Raw genomic sequence first — 19,005 nt, forward strand, 5'->3', positions numbered from 1 at the left:
CTCTACCCTGGTTCCCAATCTCGCCCTATTGCCTCCAAATACACACTTTCTATTGATCTTGGGCTGAAAATCTTTTACTCTGTGATATTCCAAGCACTGTGTAAAGCAATGGATATACGAAGAGGTACTACACTCAAGAACCTCACAGTGTGATAAGGTAGGTAATTATTCAAATTATGCCACAATGAACTGCATGCTATAACAAATCTCTAAGAAGACAGTGCCTTTAACAAAGGGAGAAATTAAATTGCCCTAACAGAACAAGGTGTAGGGGATAAATTTATCAGGAGGAGGAGAGGAAAAGACATTTCAAGTACTGAGAATAACAGTGCAAAAGAGACAGAGACAATGAAGAATATAAACAGAAAGAAGCAATAAAGAATATCTATATATACAGTATGATGAGACATTTACCACAATGGCAAACATACTGGGCTTAAAGGATCAGAACTCAGACACAGAATGGCTAAAAAATAAGAGGTTTAATTCAGCCAAAGAATCACTGAGTAATAAGAACAGAGTGCCAGAAGCAAAAATATGTGTAATACAAAGAAAGCTAAGTCACAACGGAGTGGGGCTGAGCAGAGTAAGGTATGGCTGGAGGATGGAGCCAAGCCAAGGGACTTCTGACCAAGGTGGTTGGAAGCCCCTAAAGTATAGTTAAATTTTGTTTGTCCTTTATTCATGATCATAAAGAACAAAGACTTTTTGTAAATTATTTGGTGACAGATCTAAGCTCATCTGTTAATAAAACCTGGCTCAAACAGACTGGAGGCTATTTATTCTTTCTCTCCTTTAGTATTAATATCAATGACTTCCACAGCAGAAATATTAATTTTTGTTCTTATATCCCCTGCCTTACATAACAGCTGTCTCAGATCCCATTAAAGGTGACATGACATGTAACTCAGGGTCCAAGCTCTATACTATCTTTGAAAATATGAGAAATTCTCAACTATAGAACACACTTGGCCTTCAGAGTTTGGGGTACGATTCTGTGAACCTTAGATTTTTTGTTTGTTTATTGCTGTTCAGTTACAGTTGCACAGCCATTTTCCCCATCGCTCACCCCGACCCGGGCCCCCCACTCCCACCGTCAATCCCCCCACTGTCCGTGCCCAGGAGGCCTCTGTTCTTATTTCCGTGCCTGCCCCTTCCCCTTCTTTCCCCGTTATCCCCTCCCCTCCCCTCTGGTCCCTGTCAGTTTGTTCTTTATTTCCGAGTATCTGGTTCTACTTTGCTCCTTGTTTTGTTTTGTAGATTAGGAGCCACTTACAGGTGAGATCATATGGTATTTGTCCTTCACGGCCTGACTTATTTCACTTAGCATGACGTTCTCCAGTTCCACCCATGTTGTCACGAGGGGTAGGAGTTCCTTCTTTCTTTCTGCTGCATAATATTCCATTGCATAAAAGTACCAGTTTCTTGATCCACTCATTTACTGATGGACACTTAGGCTGTTTCCAGCACTTGGCTATTATAAATAGTGCTGCTATGAACACAGGGGTGCATAGGTTTTTTTGAATTGGTGATTCAGGATTTTTAGTGTATAGTCCCAGTACTGGGATCGCTGGATCGAAAGGCAGTTCTGTCTTTAGTTTTTTCAGGAAATTCCATACTGTTTTGCACAGAGGCTGCACCAGTCTGCATTCCCACCAACAGTGCACTAGGGTTTGCTTTCCTCCACAATCTCGCCAGCACTTGTTGTTTGTTGATTTATTAATGATGGCCAATCTGACCTGTGTGAAGTGGTATCTCATTGTGGTTTTAATTTGTATCTCTCTAATGGCTAGTGATGTTGAACATTTTTTTATGTGTCTATGGGCCCTCTGTATGTCCTCCTTGGAGAAGTGTCTGGTTAGGCCCTTTGCCCATTTTTTAATTGGATTGCCTGTCTTCCTGGTGTGGAGTCCTGTTGAGCTCTTTATGTATTTTGGAGATCAAACTCTTGTCCAATATATCATTGGCAAACATGTTTTCCCATACAGTAGGTTCCCTTTCCATTTGGTTGATTTTTTTTTATTTTTTAGCCATGCAGAAGCTTTTTTGTTTGATGCAGTCCTATTTGTTTATTCTTTCCTTTACAGCCCTTGCCCTAGGGGATGTATCTGTGAAAATGGTTTTGAGGTTCCACAGAATCAGTCAGATATACTACTGTACTAAAAAGGGGCCTACTGACCAGAAAGGTTTCACAGTCCATGTAAGATCCACTTAGAATTGTTTTGTTAAATGGAAAGTTTTCAGTACCATGCACTTTTGATTATTAACCACATTTGTCATCAAAGGCAAAGTGTATTTTACATAAGTAATATTAGATAGGGACAAAACAATAGATTGCCAATCACAAACTCTAAAGTCAACCCCTTTCCTCCCCCTATAATGCCAAGAGTACCAAGGAAAAAAATTGTGAAACAACATTCTCTTTGCCTCCTATAACCTTAATAGATAGTTTCCTGGAATTATCTATCAAAATAAAAAATTAATTTCCATGCACAGCTGGAAATACCACATTAGCAAGTGAGGAAAGCATCAAACACCAGAAGATTAAATAAAAAGTATGGAAACAATGAAGACTCAACAAAATAGGACTTGCTCAGTAAGATGGTCAAATGAAAACAGCTTCGCATGGATTTAATGTATGAATCTATCTTTTAAAGTGAAATAGCCATAATCAAGGAAGATCTGGATCCAGAAAAACAATTAGGGGATTATATCACTCAAGAAGTTTTTTCCAGTGTTGTATGAAAGAAAGTTAGCTTTCCCCTTAACAAAAGAGGTCCTTGGGCCTACACAACACATGCATTGTTAAGGCATTGCTACCTGCTGCATGGCATCTAACCAAGGTGGGTGGTTGGTTGGTTGTTTTTTACCACTTTAGCATGAGAGAAAGGTTCTGGAGAGAAATATTGGTGATAGTTGCAAAATAATGTGCATGTACTTAGTGCCATTAAAGTGTATACTCAAAAAGAATTAAAATGATAATGTTTGAGGTTAGATATATTTTCCCATGATAAAAAAATAATTTCAGTAATATACAAAAAGCTCTTATAAATCAGTCACAGAAGAGAGATGTCTAAAAGAAATACAGGCAAAGGGCACGAACAGAAATTTAAAATGGGAATAAAATTTAATAAATATATGGGGAAAATATTCAAAACCACTAATCATTAAAAATGAAAGTAAAAATTACTAAACTATTTTGTTTAATCGTTCAAATTAGCAAAGATTAAAAAGGCTGAGAATTTTTAACTAGTTATTAAAAAATAGTCACAGGTGTATACAGTACAGCATAGGAAATATAGTCAGTTAATATGTGATGACTATATCTAGTGCCAGGTGGGTACTGGAAATATCGAGGGGACACTTTGTAAAGTATATGACTGTCTAACCGCTATGCTGTACACCTGAAACTAATACAAAATAATGTTGGATGTCAACTGCAACTGAAATGTAAAATTTTTTAAATGAGAATTTTTTTTAAAAAAATAGCACTTGGCCCACTGCCAAGGCCAAGCCCTTCATCTACATCGCCCGCCACGGGCTTAGACCTGACGGTGTCCCCACTCTGCGCCAACAGCCACCAAGGAAAAGCAGACTCGTGGTGCCATCTGGGGACTGCGTCTTGGTGCCGTGACTGCCTCAGGCGATGACTTGTGTGGCCACCAGTCAGCGAATAACCAACTGAAGGGAATTAATACTCCCTTTATTAAAAGGGGACAAACACTCTAAAAGCAAAAGGAGACAGACAACAGACACGCCTTCAGGAACTGCCACACAGAGAGGCAAACGAGAAGCAGTACCAGTGTGCGAAGGACCATACCCCACAGGGCACCCAGACGGCCAGCCACAGGGGTCCTGCTGAGGGGATTCTCAGCTTGTCGGAGAAAAGTGAAAAACTCCATCAGCTCTTAGTACAGAACTGACACTGTGTACACAGGGACAGGGAGAAAGTCCAATGAAAATCAAAGCGTTATGAAAACAAAGATAAAGAAAAACATTTTACATGGATTTGATCATTGCAGGACTTCCTAACAAGTGAAAGCCTGAGTTCAGGATACCAGGAACATTTCTAGGTAAAGCACAGCAGAGTTCCAAAGTGGCATGCTGTGTTATAAAACGCAGAGCTCCATCCCTCCGATCTTTGACAAACAACTCCCAGTGCCTTGTGCTTTGGTACACCCTCAGGGATACCTTGCAAGCAAAGTGAGGGATTACTTTAATTACCTGCATATTCATTCCCCATTCAGAAGGAAGTAAGTGGCTGGCAAGATACCTGGCACCAGAGCAGGAGCTGAATAAATATTTGTTCAACTGGACTGAAACAAGTAGTAGAAGCTAATAAAGATGACAGGTATCTAGTAAAGAAACTGACTATGGTTCCAATCTTCCACCTGCCTTAACCTACGAAAAATACCTGGCCTTTTCTATAGGGAGAGCTGTGAAGTTGCTGTTCTTTTCCAGTTGGTATCAGAAGGGCCAACTACCCGCCGGGCATAGTGCTCAGAAGATTGGTGAAGGTTCAGTTCCCCGAAGTCAATATCTTTGACTCAATTTCTTGTGACAAAAATATAAAAATATTAAAGCATGGGAGTGGGGAATGTAGAAGATGCATAGGTGATCAAAATGAAGCTCCTAACAGGAAAGAGCTGATGACAGCTAAGCCACCTCCTGGAGACCCACTCACATAAACTGGGTCAGCCTCTTTCAATGTCCTCTTCTTAAAAGGATGCTACGACTCAATCAGTGGCTTGCAAGCTTCTTCAACTTACACATACGAAATACGTTTCATATTAAAGGCATTATATTTATACATACAGAAAAACCTGCTTATCTGTATAACACTCAAACATTGGTTTCATATATTAACTTTACAACGTGTGTGTATCCTGGTATGTTGTGATGTGGTTTATTCCATTCTAGTGTTTAACTACCACCTACTAAACTGATTTCATGGATAACTAACAGTTCATGATATACAGTTTGGAAAACACTGGACTAGAAGATTTCTTTCCAGTTCATTTTAAAAAGTTATGATTTTGCTTAGGAGCAACCTAAAAATATCTACCACTCCCAAATACCAGTGTCTCAATGACCTTTCCAAAGCTAATTCCTGAGTGAAATGATATAACCCCTATGACATCTTTGCCTTCTCTTCTTCCTCACAGTAAATACCCATGATCCTTTCCACTCAGCAGGCTTTAAAAATGATTTTCCCAGGGCACATGACTAAGCCAAACCCAACAGCAGAAGTGAGCACAAGGAATTTCACAATAAAAAGTTAAACATCTACCAAAGGAACTCCCCTTTACCCACAATCAAGTCCATTTGAATCTCTGTAAACGGTATCAGGCCCTGATAGTTTAGCAAAAGTCAACATGCCACGCATGCAGTGGCAGCACACCGCATAAACCTTGATTTTAATTAAACAAGAGCTATTTCCAAGTAGAAGCGCTCTGCCTTCCAAACTATACAATTGTTCCCTGAAATGAAAATATCCTCACTTTGCAGGGTAGCACCTATTGTTACTTTTGTAGGTTTTCTTAATTGTCTGCCCTCTACCCCCTACCTGGTAGGTGCGACACCCCCTACCTGATCTATTTCATTTCCTCGATCTTTAGGAATGGCCCCCAACTTGTGGATGTGCAGGAATCGCAGGTGGAAGATGAGCTGGCTTTGAGTCAGACAATACTTCCCAATCACAACTGGGCTTTTTCAGCACAGAGCTGGGAAAAGGGCTTTCTCACTTCTTCCCATTACAGCTTAGAAACCGCCTACATCTCAGTCTCCTCGAAGGCATTACAACCTTCACAGGGAACCCTAACAGTATCATCGGTGTTTGTCAGTGATTTCAAAATGCATTGCTCCACTAAACTTTTAAGTCTACAGGGTGAAGAAGAAAGAAATTCCACAGGTGTTGAATGGCATTTGGATTTTTAATCCTTACAGTTTATAAAATAAAACATAAAGCCTCAATTTTAAAAAGCACTTCAATTCATACTTATGAAAGGAACACTAATTTCAAAAAAAATTAGGTCCACTGTAATCTCGCATTCAAAGCATTCTGTGTATTTCCCACACTTGGCAAGACATATTTTTATTTTTAATTTTTGGACTACTAATTCTGGGGGAAAAACAAACACCATTAACTTCCTCTTTAGTCACTAGCTGTCTGCGCCAGGTGTTTTTATCACTTCCTGCCACAAGGAAACATGGTTGAAACAAAGAATGATATTCAAAAGAGAGCTCTGCAGCTGACTCGAAAATCATTCTTCCAGGACTTGAGGCACAGTGTAAACATATTTAAATAATAGTAGAGAGTGATAAAACTACTCAGAAAAACCTTCATTTTTTATTAGATGATATCATCTAATGCTATGAAACAGGTCTGCCAAGATTACTTGATGAATAAATGGAGTTGGTCAAGTTAAATAACTTCCTCAGCCACACGGCTAATATATGGGAATGTTAGAATTTAAATCCATTCTGTCTCCTACACAACCTCATGGTGGAAACTATATCACACTTTTTCCTATGAACCTTTCGATCAAATTGTTTTTATGTTAGCCTATGTGTCTAAACCATGTAAACCAAGATGGTTTTTTGTGTTTGAGTGGTGGAGAGAGTGACTAATGAAGACTGCAGGTGATAAGAACATGAGGGCTGATTGATCATTCTACACCCTAAATTGTACAACAGTTATTCATAAAATTTTGTGTACTAGGTAATACACTATATTCTGGGGATCTTAAACAGAGATGCAAATTATAACTCTTACATGAAGGAGTAAGAAATTTAGAAAGGGAACCATGTTTATCTCCATGGGCTGCTATAACAAAGTATCATGGGCTGAGTGATTTAACAATAGAACTTTATTTCTCACAGTTCTAGAAGCTGGGAAGCCCAAAGTCAAGGTATTGGTGGATTCAGCATCTGGCAAGGACCCTCTTCCTGGTCTGCAGATGGCTACGTCCTTGCTGTGGGCCCATATGATCTTTCTTGGGTACATGCTCATGGGGAGACAGATCCCTCTCTCCCTCTTATAAGTGCACCGATCCCATCATGAGGATTCTACCCTTATGACCTAACCTAAACTAATGATCCCTCACAGGTCCCTACCACCAAACACTGGGGGCTGGGGTTTCAACATATGTATTTTGTGGTGACATCAACATTCAACTCATAACAGAAAACCAACAGATAAAACAAATGAGCTAGCTTGAGACACGTAATTCTAAAAACATTATCATTTAATTACATTAAACAAATATTGAAAGTGAAATGAAAATAAAGTTGTTTTCAAACATTTATTAATTTTTAAATTTTTTATTGTTGTTCAATTACAGTTGTCCCTACTTTTCCCCCAATACTCTCCCCCCCCGTCCACTCCGCCTCTCCCACACTCAACCCTCCTCCCGCACTGTCCTTGTCCAAGGGTCCTTTATACTTGTTCCTTGATGCGACCCTTCCACTTCTTTCCCATTATTTTTCAATTACATAGTGTACTGATTTTCCACATTATTCTGTATTGCTTTCAGGTGCACAGCACTGTGGTGAGACAATCATGTACTTTAACCAAGTGTCCCCCCAATATTTCCGGTACCCCTGGCACCATACATAGTTATCACAATACTATTGACCTTATGGAAGTTAAATTTTGACAGTGGATAAAACCCAAAACATAGACAATATTCTCTACATTTTACATATGAGGAAACTGAGGCTCGGAGATGATAATTTGACCAAGAAGCAAAGAGTGAGAAAGTGAGAGAGATTTAAACCCGTCTTTACCTAGCTGCAAGGCCCAGCCTCTTTCCACGACAACAGGAGAGCTGTAACCAAGAGCAACAATTGGTTCCCTCCTGCCTCTTCTAGGGTGTGCAGAGCGTGACTCTCCCTAGGAAAAGAGTAGCCCCAAGAGCCAGGTGCAAACACCTAGAACACATAGGCTCCCTCTGCGTAAGAGCTAACCAAGGCCTGAATGCTGGTACAATGAAAGCTGGTCAGGGAACTAATTAAAAGCACATTTCCTAGACTAGCCTGTCCCACCTGGAAAGGAGAGCATTCCATCCAGTAGGAGAGCAGAACCATTGACTTCATGGCCAAATACAGAATGACCGTAATTCTTATAAAAATATTTCATAAGCTCAGTAACAGCAGAATAAAGATGCATACATATTTGAAATATTAAATGAATGTTTTAAAAATATTGTAATGCTGAAGCAAACAACCTGGGATGGTGACTCAGATCACATGTATCTCTCTTCTGCTCTGAGAGAGTTAATGTTACTCAGTGACTGATAGGCTGTAGCAAAATTTTAAGGGTTTGTAGCTGTTCTGCCACTTGGTATGCTGGCTCCCAAATATATATGCTGTGGATGAACGGGTGGGTGAAGGGTGGGGCCAGAAAAAATGAAATTCCTAGTCACGCTAATTGGTCACATTCTGAAATGTATAATTAACTATCTCATTTTACTCAGGATTTTAAAATTATTTTCTTACCTTCCAATTAAACATCTATCCGTATGTACTTCAAAGCCTAACTTGTATTGTGCCATAGCCAAAGGTCTAGGATTTTTGTTTTCAGAAAAAAAAAAAAATTACATGCCACTACTTCACTTACAATTTTTCAAATTTGGGGTCCATAAAGATATTACACTTAAAAGGAATTTTGGGAAAATAGAAATTACTGAGAATAAAAAAATGTATGTATGTAGGGGATAAAATATAAGATATAAGATAATTTTGCTTTTTAGTGGCACAAATTAAAAAAGATAGGGAAAAAAGAAAAGCAATGATTTTTATTTCAATGAAATATTACTTTATCATTTCAATGATAATGTAGAAAGTTTTACAGAAAAAAAATGCCTTTCCTTCACCTTGTTTTCTATCGTTTTTCTTGTTTCACAATCTTATTGTTAATGGCTTTTATCTTGCATTATCAGGGTTTTTTTTTACAAGCCAGTTCATATCATTTTGGAAAAGGGCAAGCCATATATTCATACACATATATGCATATACCTATAGCTATTTATGCACATATTTAATACATATAATTATATATGTATACATTGCTCTATATATAATTTAGAAATGAGACAATTTATGTGTTAGCTAAACATTTACTTACAAGTTAAACTCCTCTATATATTGCATGTGCACTCACATAAAAATACCTCATGCTCACACAAATGTGAGAAAAGCACTCTTTCGAGAATTCACCTGAATTAATGTGTCTGGGTTTTTCAGCACTTGGCTTGCACCTCAGTGATGTGTGTGAAAGGGTGGCCAGGAGAACTCAGGTTTGACTAAGTGTCCTGATGCCTGGCCATACTGGCTGCTTTGCTCAAAACACACGGGCGAGGGGAGTTCCCCAGAGGCCACACCCGCACACCTGTGCTCTGAGCCTATCAGAGGCCCACCAGGCCTTCGCATGCCCCATAAAGCCTTGTGACCCCTGAGGATTCGGGCTCGGGGGGCTCACGTGGGGCCTGGGAACTTGTGTATCCAGAAGTCCCATGTGATTCCTGTCAGACAAGCCTGAGGAACACTGATACCGTGTATGGGACAGACTATGCTGATGGAGAAGTCTGCAAATGTGGTTCCCCCTGCACCCTGGACACTAGGAGTATCTCATGAGTATTGGAATTTTTGTAGACTGTAGCAAACCATGGAAGGTTTTTGAAAAAGGAAATAACTACATTTGTACTTTAGTAGGAGTCACCAGGCAGCCTTCTACAATTAGGCTGAATGGAGGAGAGACTAAAAATAGAAAGACTAGTTGGGAGCCTACTACAATAGCCGTGGCAAGAAATGACGAGGGCTAAAGGTTAGCAACACATATGGAAGGGAGAGTCACTCACGTCTCAAGCCAACCTGATGCGGAGGGGATCAGAGTTAAGAGTTTCAAAAATGGCACCATTGTTTTAAGCAGAGGTGGCTAAAAAGATATATGTCATGTTCATAGAAAGAAAGAAGGTCAAAAAGATATAGACTAGATGAAATATGAGTAAATAAATTAATAAATGAGTGGTCCAAAGAAAGGCCATTTGCTGAGAGCGGAAATAGGGTTTTACTCTCTGTCCTACCATTTCCTTGCTGGGGGTGCTGGACAGGTCCCTTCAGCACTCTGCACCTCAATGTCCTCATTTATAAATAGCGCTAGTAAAACCTATTTTGCAGGACTTCCATGAATATTAAATGAGATTAAAGCATAGTACTTGATCCATAGTAGGTGCTTCATAGGCAATAATCATTTATGTCTATTTTTACTTTCCCTTTTGAGGACTTAAAACCATTCCAGACCCATAGTAGGCGCTCAGTATACACTTGTTGAATGAATGAATTACTATGGCTATTACAATTCTATTGAAGACAGAGAAAAGATCATGGGATTTGCCCATTAGACAGTAATTGGTACACTTAGAGATTGCTTAAATGCCTAGGGGTTTTGAACATTTGAATGAAGAATAAGTCCAACTGTTTTGGGTGAGGACATTACAAATACAGTAGTTTTGCTGAGCAAATGTTTTCTTGAGTTGTATTGGTTTGTTTTTTTTATACTGCATGTTAAAGAAATAAGAGCTTCCAGCTAGAAAACAAAAATCTGCTTTATTAACATTAACATTTTTAAAAACACCTTATGCTTTAGAGTTTACACAGTATATTATCTCATTTGATCTTCAACCCCTGGAGTTAAGGAATTTGGTTACTATTATTGTTCTTTCTATTTAAAGATGAGAAAACTGAGATTCAGTAAATTTGAGTGACTTTTAGGGCATGAGTATAAGAGCCAGGAATTTGATTGAGGTCTTTTAACCACAAGTGTTCTGGGCTTCCCGCTACCACTACCCACACTCCTCGAGCCCATTCATGTTACTCCAGATGGGCTCTCTTCTACGCTTCCCACTGCCCTAAGACCTTCCTCCTACAACCTGGAAATGAGGGGTGAGGCAGAGTCTTGTGGGTTCCAGAAAGTGCTGAGAGTACGGTTCCTTTCTTGAAACCCAGCCAGCACCAAAGAGCTCCTACCCTCCTCCACGAGTCCCTGTAGGATGTTCAGCTGATCCTTGTTAGCTCCAACAGAAAAACACACTCTTCTCATGGGAAATAGCAGGACTTTCTTTTGGAAAGCCTCCCTAAAAAGAAGGTACAAACTTCGCCCGGCCCAGTGGCTCAGTTGGTTGGTTCATCATCCCTTACACCAAAAGGCTGCAGGTTCTACCCCTGGTCAGGGCACACACTTAGACTGAGGGTTCAATCCCTGGAAGGGACACATGCAGGAGGTGGCTGATCAATGTTTTTCTCTCACAATGATGTTTCTCTCTCCCTCTCCCTTCCCTTCACTCTCTAGAATCAATTAATATATCCTCGGGTGAGGATTAAAAATTGTTTTCTAAGGTACAAGCTTTAATTTTCTTATCTTAATTAACTGACTAAATAGAAAAATTTGTCTTCATATTGGCTGATTGCTATTACCTTGTACCGCTCACAGCACTGGACTGCAATAGTGCACATCCCAGCCCGATGCCTAACTAGATGTGCTGCCTGGGGCATGCCATGTTTTTCGGACTGGTTTTTCATCTTTAAAATGGGGGGGGGGGGTTAGGTAATAGCACTTCTTCCATAGAGTTTTCACTCTGATTCAATGATCTACCACATACAAAGCACTTGGCACATTTAGAACTTGAAATACAATGAGAACTCAATGCATAGTCATTGCTATTCAAAAATGTGTGATATCCCAGGCTTACAGAAAAGGCAACCCAGGTTCAAAATGATGAAGAAACTTTGGACAAAGTGACCACACATCACTCTGTAATAGAAACCATGTTTTCTTTATGGAAAATAAAAAGAAAGAAACTCTAAGATAATCACTGAAGTTTTCATTGACTGAAAGTGTCACATCCACTCCAATGATTTTAAATCATTTGCGTGTAAATTAATGTACATTTTCAGTTCATAAATTGGAATAATGGGTGTGGGAGACTAAACCCATGTTTGAGATTCAATGATCTTAAACATAACAAGTGAGTTTAAAAGGATGCAGGAAAAGGGCTTTTTAAACACATAAATATGCAATCTCACACATCCTTATAATAAAATTAATTTGTCTCCTTTGAAAACAGAACTAAGAGTTTAGCTTTCATAACCAATTAGACAATATTTCCTTTTTTAGAAAGTATTTTTTCCTAAATGGCAAGAATTCTATACTTAACTTTCTCCAGCTCTCTTGTACTTCCCTGGTGTTTCTTTTAATAGTGGATCTCAACATTGGTTGCATAGTATAACCCCTTTGGAGGTTTAATGAATATTCATGCCCAGGCCTCACAAAGGTCCAAGTCAGTCTGAATCACTGAGACTGGGGGCCCCAGTTCAGGGCTTTTTAAAAAGCTCCACAGATGGGCTGTGCACTTTTAATGCATAGACCGAGTTGAGAATCATTGACTTATCCAAAGTCTTTCAAACAGCAGAATGATTGATTTTTTTGCCTTCTTGGCTAATGTCTGTAGAGAAAGTTGTTTTACTTCAAACCATGAAATTGCATACTCTGAAAGCCAACCTTGACCTTTATACAAGTTAATTTGATTTCCCTTGATTCTAATCAAACACTTTTGTGAGAGTCCCATTACAGTAATTTTTCTAAGTTAGGTGGGATGAGTTATGCAAGAAGACCACATTAGACATAGCACCCAATTACAGTTCTGGACAAAAACAGGGCATGCAGGATACAGATTAGAGCTCTGCAGAGGTTAGGTTTGATGTCAATTTTGTAATACCTGAAATTATAAATCATTGAGAAAAATATGATTCTAAGAAAACCTGCATGAGAAACAAAGCGTTGTAACATTAAAATATTTGACACAACCATATAGCTATTCTGAAATCCCTTTTACTCAGTACCTGAAACCCTCCTAATGAATATGCTGGATTCGGACGGTGGAACAATGGGGCTTAAAAGAACAAGACAAGCCTAGGAAATTTGATCTGGTTGTACTGACAGGTAACATAAAAGAATATAACATATTACAAAGGCAATAATTTTATTTTCCTGGGTTATTTAATAATGCCATTTTATGCATACGCTGTGATAATGGTGGAGTGAATTTCAGGCACTCGGAGGGGGGAAGGGGGAGAACGACACTCAACAGCCAAGACGCCTCACCCTTTGTGTGTTATTTGTTTTGAACTGACAAAAATACTGAACTACTCTGCCAATCCTCTTACACTAGCATCACCTCTCTATAGAGTGGCCCTTTCCTCTGGTGAAAACATGGAGTAAAGCAGAAAAATGGAATCCAACAAAAGCCTCAAGGGTTTGAAACTGAATCGTGTTCGCAAACACAGGTAACAGGAGTTAAAGAAAATGTTCAGGTTCATCGCCTTTGAGCCACTGAAGTTAGTAAGATCTTAAGCATAGATAGAAAAATTCAGGATTGAAAAATTGGTTTATTTGCTTATTTCAATATTCAAGAACGTTTTTTTTAAATGAATCATGTATCAAGTGACTGGCATCTTTAACATGGAACAAGATACTGTCCCTAAAAGTCTCACTGGTCCTTGACCCTTCCATCTTTTCACTGATAAGGCGATGCTTGCTGATTTGAAGCTACCCATGCTTTCAAGTGTGACCATTATTCAGATGATTCTTAAACTCCTATCTTTGGGTTGAACTTCTCTTCATCAACTTTACCCTTAAACTAGCCTCCTGACTAGCAGAAGGATGGTGAACAATACAAACTCTAGAATCCAGGTAACTAGATCTAAATTCTAGATGTTCCACTCAATTTCCTGTGAGAGCTCCCTAGAGCAAGGTAACTTGACTTCTCTCAATTTCTTTATCAGTAAAATAGGACAAAGAATTTTGTCTACCTCCAGAGTTAAGAAAAGAATTTTGTGACAATAAGAAAATATAGTAGTAAAGCCCCTGGCTTGTGGAAAGAACTTAGCAAAGGTGAGCTCTCTTTCCTCTCATTATCCCTCACTCTCATAGATTCTAGCATCACTCTTGAACTTCACAATCACTTTTGTCACTTCCTACTGCATTTGTCTATCTTCTAGTTAGTCACCACATCCTGGTTATTATTCTTTTGAAACATTTTAAAGGAAACTTTCCTCTTCATTTTTATTTCTCTCAATGAAATCTACTTCTAATATCTACAGAACCTACAGTGAGAGTACAAAGAGAGGCAGTTTATTATGTTTCTAATGTTTTTTAAGTATAAATCAGTCTATCAGCTGCTAAATAACCCATGTTCCAAATTCCTACCCTGGAAAAATATACCTTCAAAATGTCCTAGAAGACAAGGTTTAAATTTAGACTTTCAGCCTCCTCTGGTCCCAGGCCAGAAAGTCCGGGCCGAAGGAGAACTAGCGCCTGGTCACTGTCCCCAGCCAGGCCCTGGGCCCTTCCCCTACCTCCTCACCTCTGTGGGTTCTCTTCCCACCAACCACCCTTCCCTAAAGCCCTTTGAAGCCTTACCCAGCTGTCAAGGACATTTCAAATACTTCCTTCTCTCAGTTTCCTTGAGCCAAGTATGATCGCATCCTCCTCTAGGTATCCAAATTATTTTGTTTCTGTATATCTTAATGAGACTTATAGTATTTTATCTTGCATTTTGATCAGTACCTGTGTATTTGTTTTTCTAATTACAGGTAGCTTCTACCCAGATCAGATTCTCTGTGCTGAATCCTAGCAGCACATAAGAACCTCCTAATGAGCTAAAAAAAAAAAAAAAAAAAAAAAAAAAAAAAAAGGAAGAAAGAAAGAAAGAAAGAAAGAAAGAAAGAAAGAAAGAAAGAAAGAAAGAAAGAAAGAAAGAAAGACAAAGAAACAAAAAGAAAAAGATGCTCAGGCTCCACCCAGAACCAAGCACAATGTGGGGAGGGGGAAAAGGCATGTATATTAAAGCTCTACTATTTATGTTGATGTGCAGCCAGGGTTGATAAGAATTGTATAAGATTATAAATTCTTCGAGGGTCAGTGTCCATATTTGACTTTGTACTAAATACATTCTGTTGAATTGAATTTAGGCTGATACATACTCTTCCCCCTGCAAAAACACCTTCTGGTCCACCCGCTGCACGTAACCCCTGTAGTTACTGAAATAATTCACAAGCACTGAGGAATGATGGGGGTCGTTCTCTAACATGATGCAAAAGGGGATCTACAAAGAATTAATCTTATAGTCTAAACCAAGTTGTCTATCTTACCCGGATCTCTGCATTTATTCTGTACGGTACATCTTATCAACAACTTAATGAAATAATTAGAGGCGTGGTCAGTGTGTTACTCCTAATACCTAGCACAGTGTCTGGTATATGGCAGGCATGACATAAAAGTCTGGTGAATGGGTGAATGAAGGAGCAATTGCAATAATAGAAATTACAAGCCAGTAGGACTTCAGAAATTATTTCTGGACTAATGACATCTCTCCCAAAGATACCCACATCCTTATCCATGGAATCTGTAAATGTTATCCTAAATGGCAAAAATATAAAAAGGGGGGCACTTCGCTGACGTGATTAAAGATCTGGAGAGGCAGAGATGATTCTGTACTATCCCGGTGAGCCCTGAGTGCCATCACATGCGTGCTTACAGCAGGGAGGCAGAGGCAGATTTGACAGCACAGAAGAAGACAACGTGCCCACAGAGGCAGAGACTGGAGCGATGCAGCCACAACGACAGGATGCTGGCAGCCACCAGGACCTGGAAGAGGCAAGGAACAGATTCTGCCCCAGAACCTCTGGGAGGAACACAGCCCTGCGGACACCCAGAGTTCTGCCCAGTGACACTGACTTTGGACTTCTGGCTTCCAGACTGTGAGAGGATACATTTCTGTTATTTTAAGCCATCAAGCTTACTGTCATTTGGTTACAGCAGCCACCGGAAACTAACGCAAGATGGGATCCAGAGAGGTAAAGTAACTTGTCCAAAGCCCCAAGTTAGGCAGGGCAGAGCGGTGTTTTTAATTCAGATTCCCTGACCCTTCCTGGCACCTTTGCTCTCTCTTTCCTTGCTCAGCTGTCCGCTGCAGATTCTAAACCCCACAGAGTTCGGCGACTCTTTAATCTAAACCTGGGCACCAAATACAACTTCTTCTGTGGATGAAAACTGCAAAATGGTAAGTCCCTTACACTCACCTGTGCTTCCTGATTTGACCAAAAAAAAGAAATCCCTTGACAAAAAATGACAATACGACATTGCTAGTAAAAGATCCAGGAGGACACTCGTGGCCAATATTTTCATTAAACCACATGTAATTAATGTACAACAGCAAATGTGCAGAGGGCAAGGGAAGGAGGGCGCACTCACAAAAAAAGCTGGCATGGCGAACAGTATAAAAACACACCGAAAAGGTGAAGCAAGGCAGGTGCGATAAAGTAGAGCGCTGGTGTATAAAATCAAAGAGGGAGGGACTGATTCCATCTGCTCAGATGAGAGCAAATCTGAGACAGAGACAAAACTAGCAATTGTGAAAGAGCCTGGAAGGCCGGTCTTTCTCATCCGTGTAGAAGGACCTACAGCATCGGAGTTTGCGATGACATTTACAACAGGGCGACCACGGGTTGCAACTGAGGGGGAAAAAAGAAACACAAATGTGTGTGTAATAGTTCTATACCCATACTAGGTCCTTTACTACCTTTTTATTTTTTACCATTGTACCTTTTATGTACCAATGCAACACATTCATGACATATTTTCTAAATAAGGAAACCAGGACAAAGGGAGATTTAGGGAGTAACAGATTGACGGCAGGTCACACTCATTTCCAGAGCTTCTGTTTAAATCCTTGGGCTTTATTAATAACTCCAAATATGCATTTGTATAGCTTGTCATTAATAGACAAATAAGGTAACAAAGTGTTCAAAGCAAGAGATACGGGTTTAGTCAGACCTCATGTGTATGAAGACTTTTTTTCATAGCGGTGGGGAATAGAGGATAATAAGGAATACAGACATGAAGAACACATGGCCACAATAAGATATAAACATTTCCTTAATAATCCTGCAATTATAACAAGCAAAATAAACAATCTAACCTTAACAAGTGCCTACTCCCCAAGGACCTCAGGTTTATCTCATTGTTTGAGATGTAGTCACTCATTTAGACTGGGGCAAATCCCCACGGATTCGGGGAGTCTGCGATCAAACTAATGGGTTATGGCTTTATTGTCGGTGGATGTTACCCCACAGGAGGCTGGGCCATTGCATCATTCAGGGTAAAGACATACTTGTTATATGCGTGACAAACAAAAGCCTCCCCAAAGGGGTTCCCCAGAGAGCTCTGTGTGAAAGGCATGCAGTGCTTGCCTGTTCCACATCTGTTCTTCCCATGATCTTTAGTAAAATGAACTTCCTGGGCAGATGGGGAAGGGACCTCAGTTGACTAGAAATATAAGGTAACAGATCACTTTGTCTATCAGATACTTATGTTCCAACACTGTTGAATAATACCAAAAGCGCATCTCTAATGCAAACACACAGGAAGATTAAGACTCATTTAATCTTTCTTAAGACTTCAACTATTACATTAAAGTGCTTATAAGCTCATTACTTATCTCCTCATATCGGAAACGAATTTTATTAATTTTATTGGGGTGACATTGGTTAATAAAATTATTTTAAATGAGAGGGACTGAAAACATATAAAGATAGAAAAATCATACCTTTTGTATACATATTTTATTGAAGGTCCTTAGAAACACCATATATAAAAAAGTAACTTAATAATACAGTATGTAAAACTGAAATTTTAAAAGTTTAAAGGCTGTTGGACTAATGAGTTCTAAACTAACTTAAAAACAATTTCCTGATTAAGCATTCAAGACCCTTCTATTCTTTTCTCTGTTCTTAACTACAAAGTGTATTTTTTATGGGGAGGCAGGTTGCTTGTAAGTGTTAGAACAGGGACAAGTCCAAGCGACTAAAAGGAAAAAGGCTGGCAGGGCTGCTCCTACACCACTGTGCTAGCTAAAGCGTTTCCAAATGTAGAGGCTTCTCCACATTTAGGGAACTCAGTCTGCAGCCACAAAGCCTAGCAAACAATAACCGCCCCATTGCAATGTTAATTGTTCAGGGAAAGGCAAGACACCCTAGAAAGAGAAGAAAAAACACTTCTGTGGGTAGCACTAAGTAGAGGTAAAAGAATGTCTCAAAACTGTCACTCGGAAAAAGTGAAAAGAAAAGAAAGTTAACAAATGAGAAAAAAAAAAAACCCCACAGAGGAAGGGACATGATTTACCAGAGATCAAGCAGCTTGGTTCTGCTCAGATATTTTCAATCTCCTCCCCACCCTCCAATGATAGCACCACTATCATCAGCCTCCTCACAAACTGTCCTTTTTTTCCCCTCACTTATTTGGCTCCTTTTATGTGCTAGGCAGTGTATTACTTAACTAAGCGAGCAACTGTGAGTAAAATAAATAGCACTGCTTTAGTTTATACCAAAAAAAAAAAAAAAAGAAAGAAATCTTAGAAAGATGTCCCTAGCTCTCAAAAAGCTTAGTCTATTACTAAGGCAACTCCCGGCACTAAGAGTTCTACAATCAACAGAGGGAACAGATGTCAGAGAAGCCCGCGGCCACCCAGGGCTGCTGCACAGGAAAATGGAACTGAAGGCAAGGCTTGAGGATAAGTAAAGAAATCGCTCAAGAACTAGGGGAAGGGGGTGGTAGTGTCGGGGGGGGCTAATAGTGCGGGGAGTGGGCAGGGACACTACCAGCAGTGAGAAAGCAGGAAAGCGGTACCTGGGGAAGGAACAGGGTGCAGGGTTCACAGAGAAAACAAAGGAAGACAAACCTGAACAGGGTGCAGGGTCCTTGGGTACCTCTGGTGGAGGTGATGGAAAGCCGCTGGTGTTTGTTAAAGGCAGACGTGACTTGATCAGATTTAGGCCGAAAGGAGATTAATCTCCTAATTGTAAACAGACTTGCGACCAGGAAACTAAGAGCCTAGTCCTCTTCTAGAAACTTTATAGAACTTTAGTTATGGAGTGAAGGTATCTACT

The 19,005-nt window shown here is 39.7% G+C and overlaps 1 protein-coding gene and 1 pseudogene across 1 annotated transcript in view; one reads left to right on the top strand and one right to left on the bottom strand.

Annotated features, from left to right (window-relative positions):
• The window catches only part of HDAC9 (histone deacetylase 9), a 608,128-nt gene that overhangs the window by 579,143 nt on the left and 9,980 nt on the right, over positions 1–19,005 (bottom strand). The window lies entirely within an intron of this gene.
• On the top strand, positions 2,735–2,845 carry LOC129063586 (uncharacterized; annotated as a pseudogene).

The sequence above is a fragment of the Pteronotus mesoamericanus genome, unplaced genomic scaffold (assembly GCF_021234165.1).
Source record: "Pteronotus mesoamericanus isolate MK-2021 breed Mesoamerican mustached bat unplaced genomic scaffold, CSHL_Meso_final scaffold_85, whole genome shotgun sequence".
Classification (NCBI taxonomy): domain Eukaryota; kingdom Metazoa; phylum Chordata; class Mammalia; order Chiroptera; family Mormoopidae; genus Pteronotus; species Pteronotus mesoamericanus.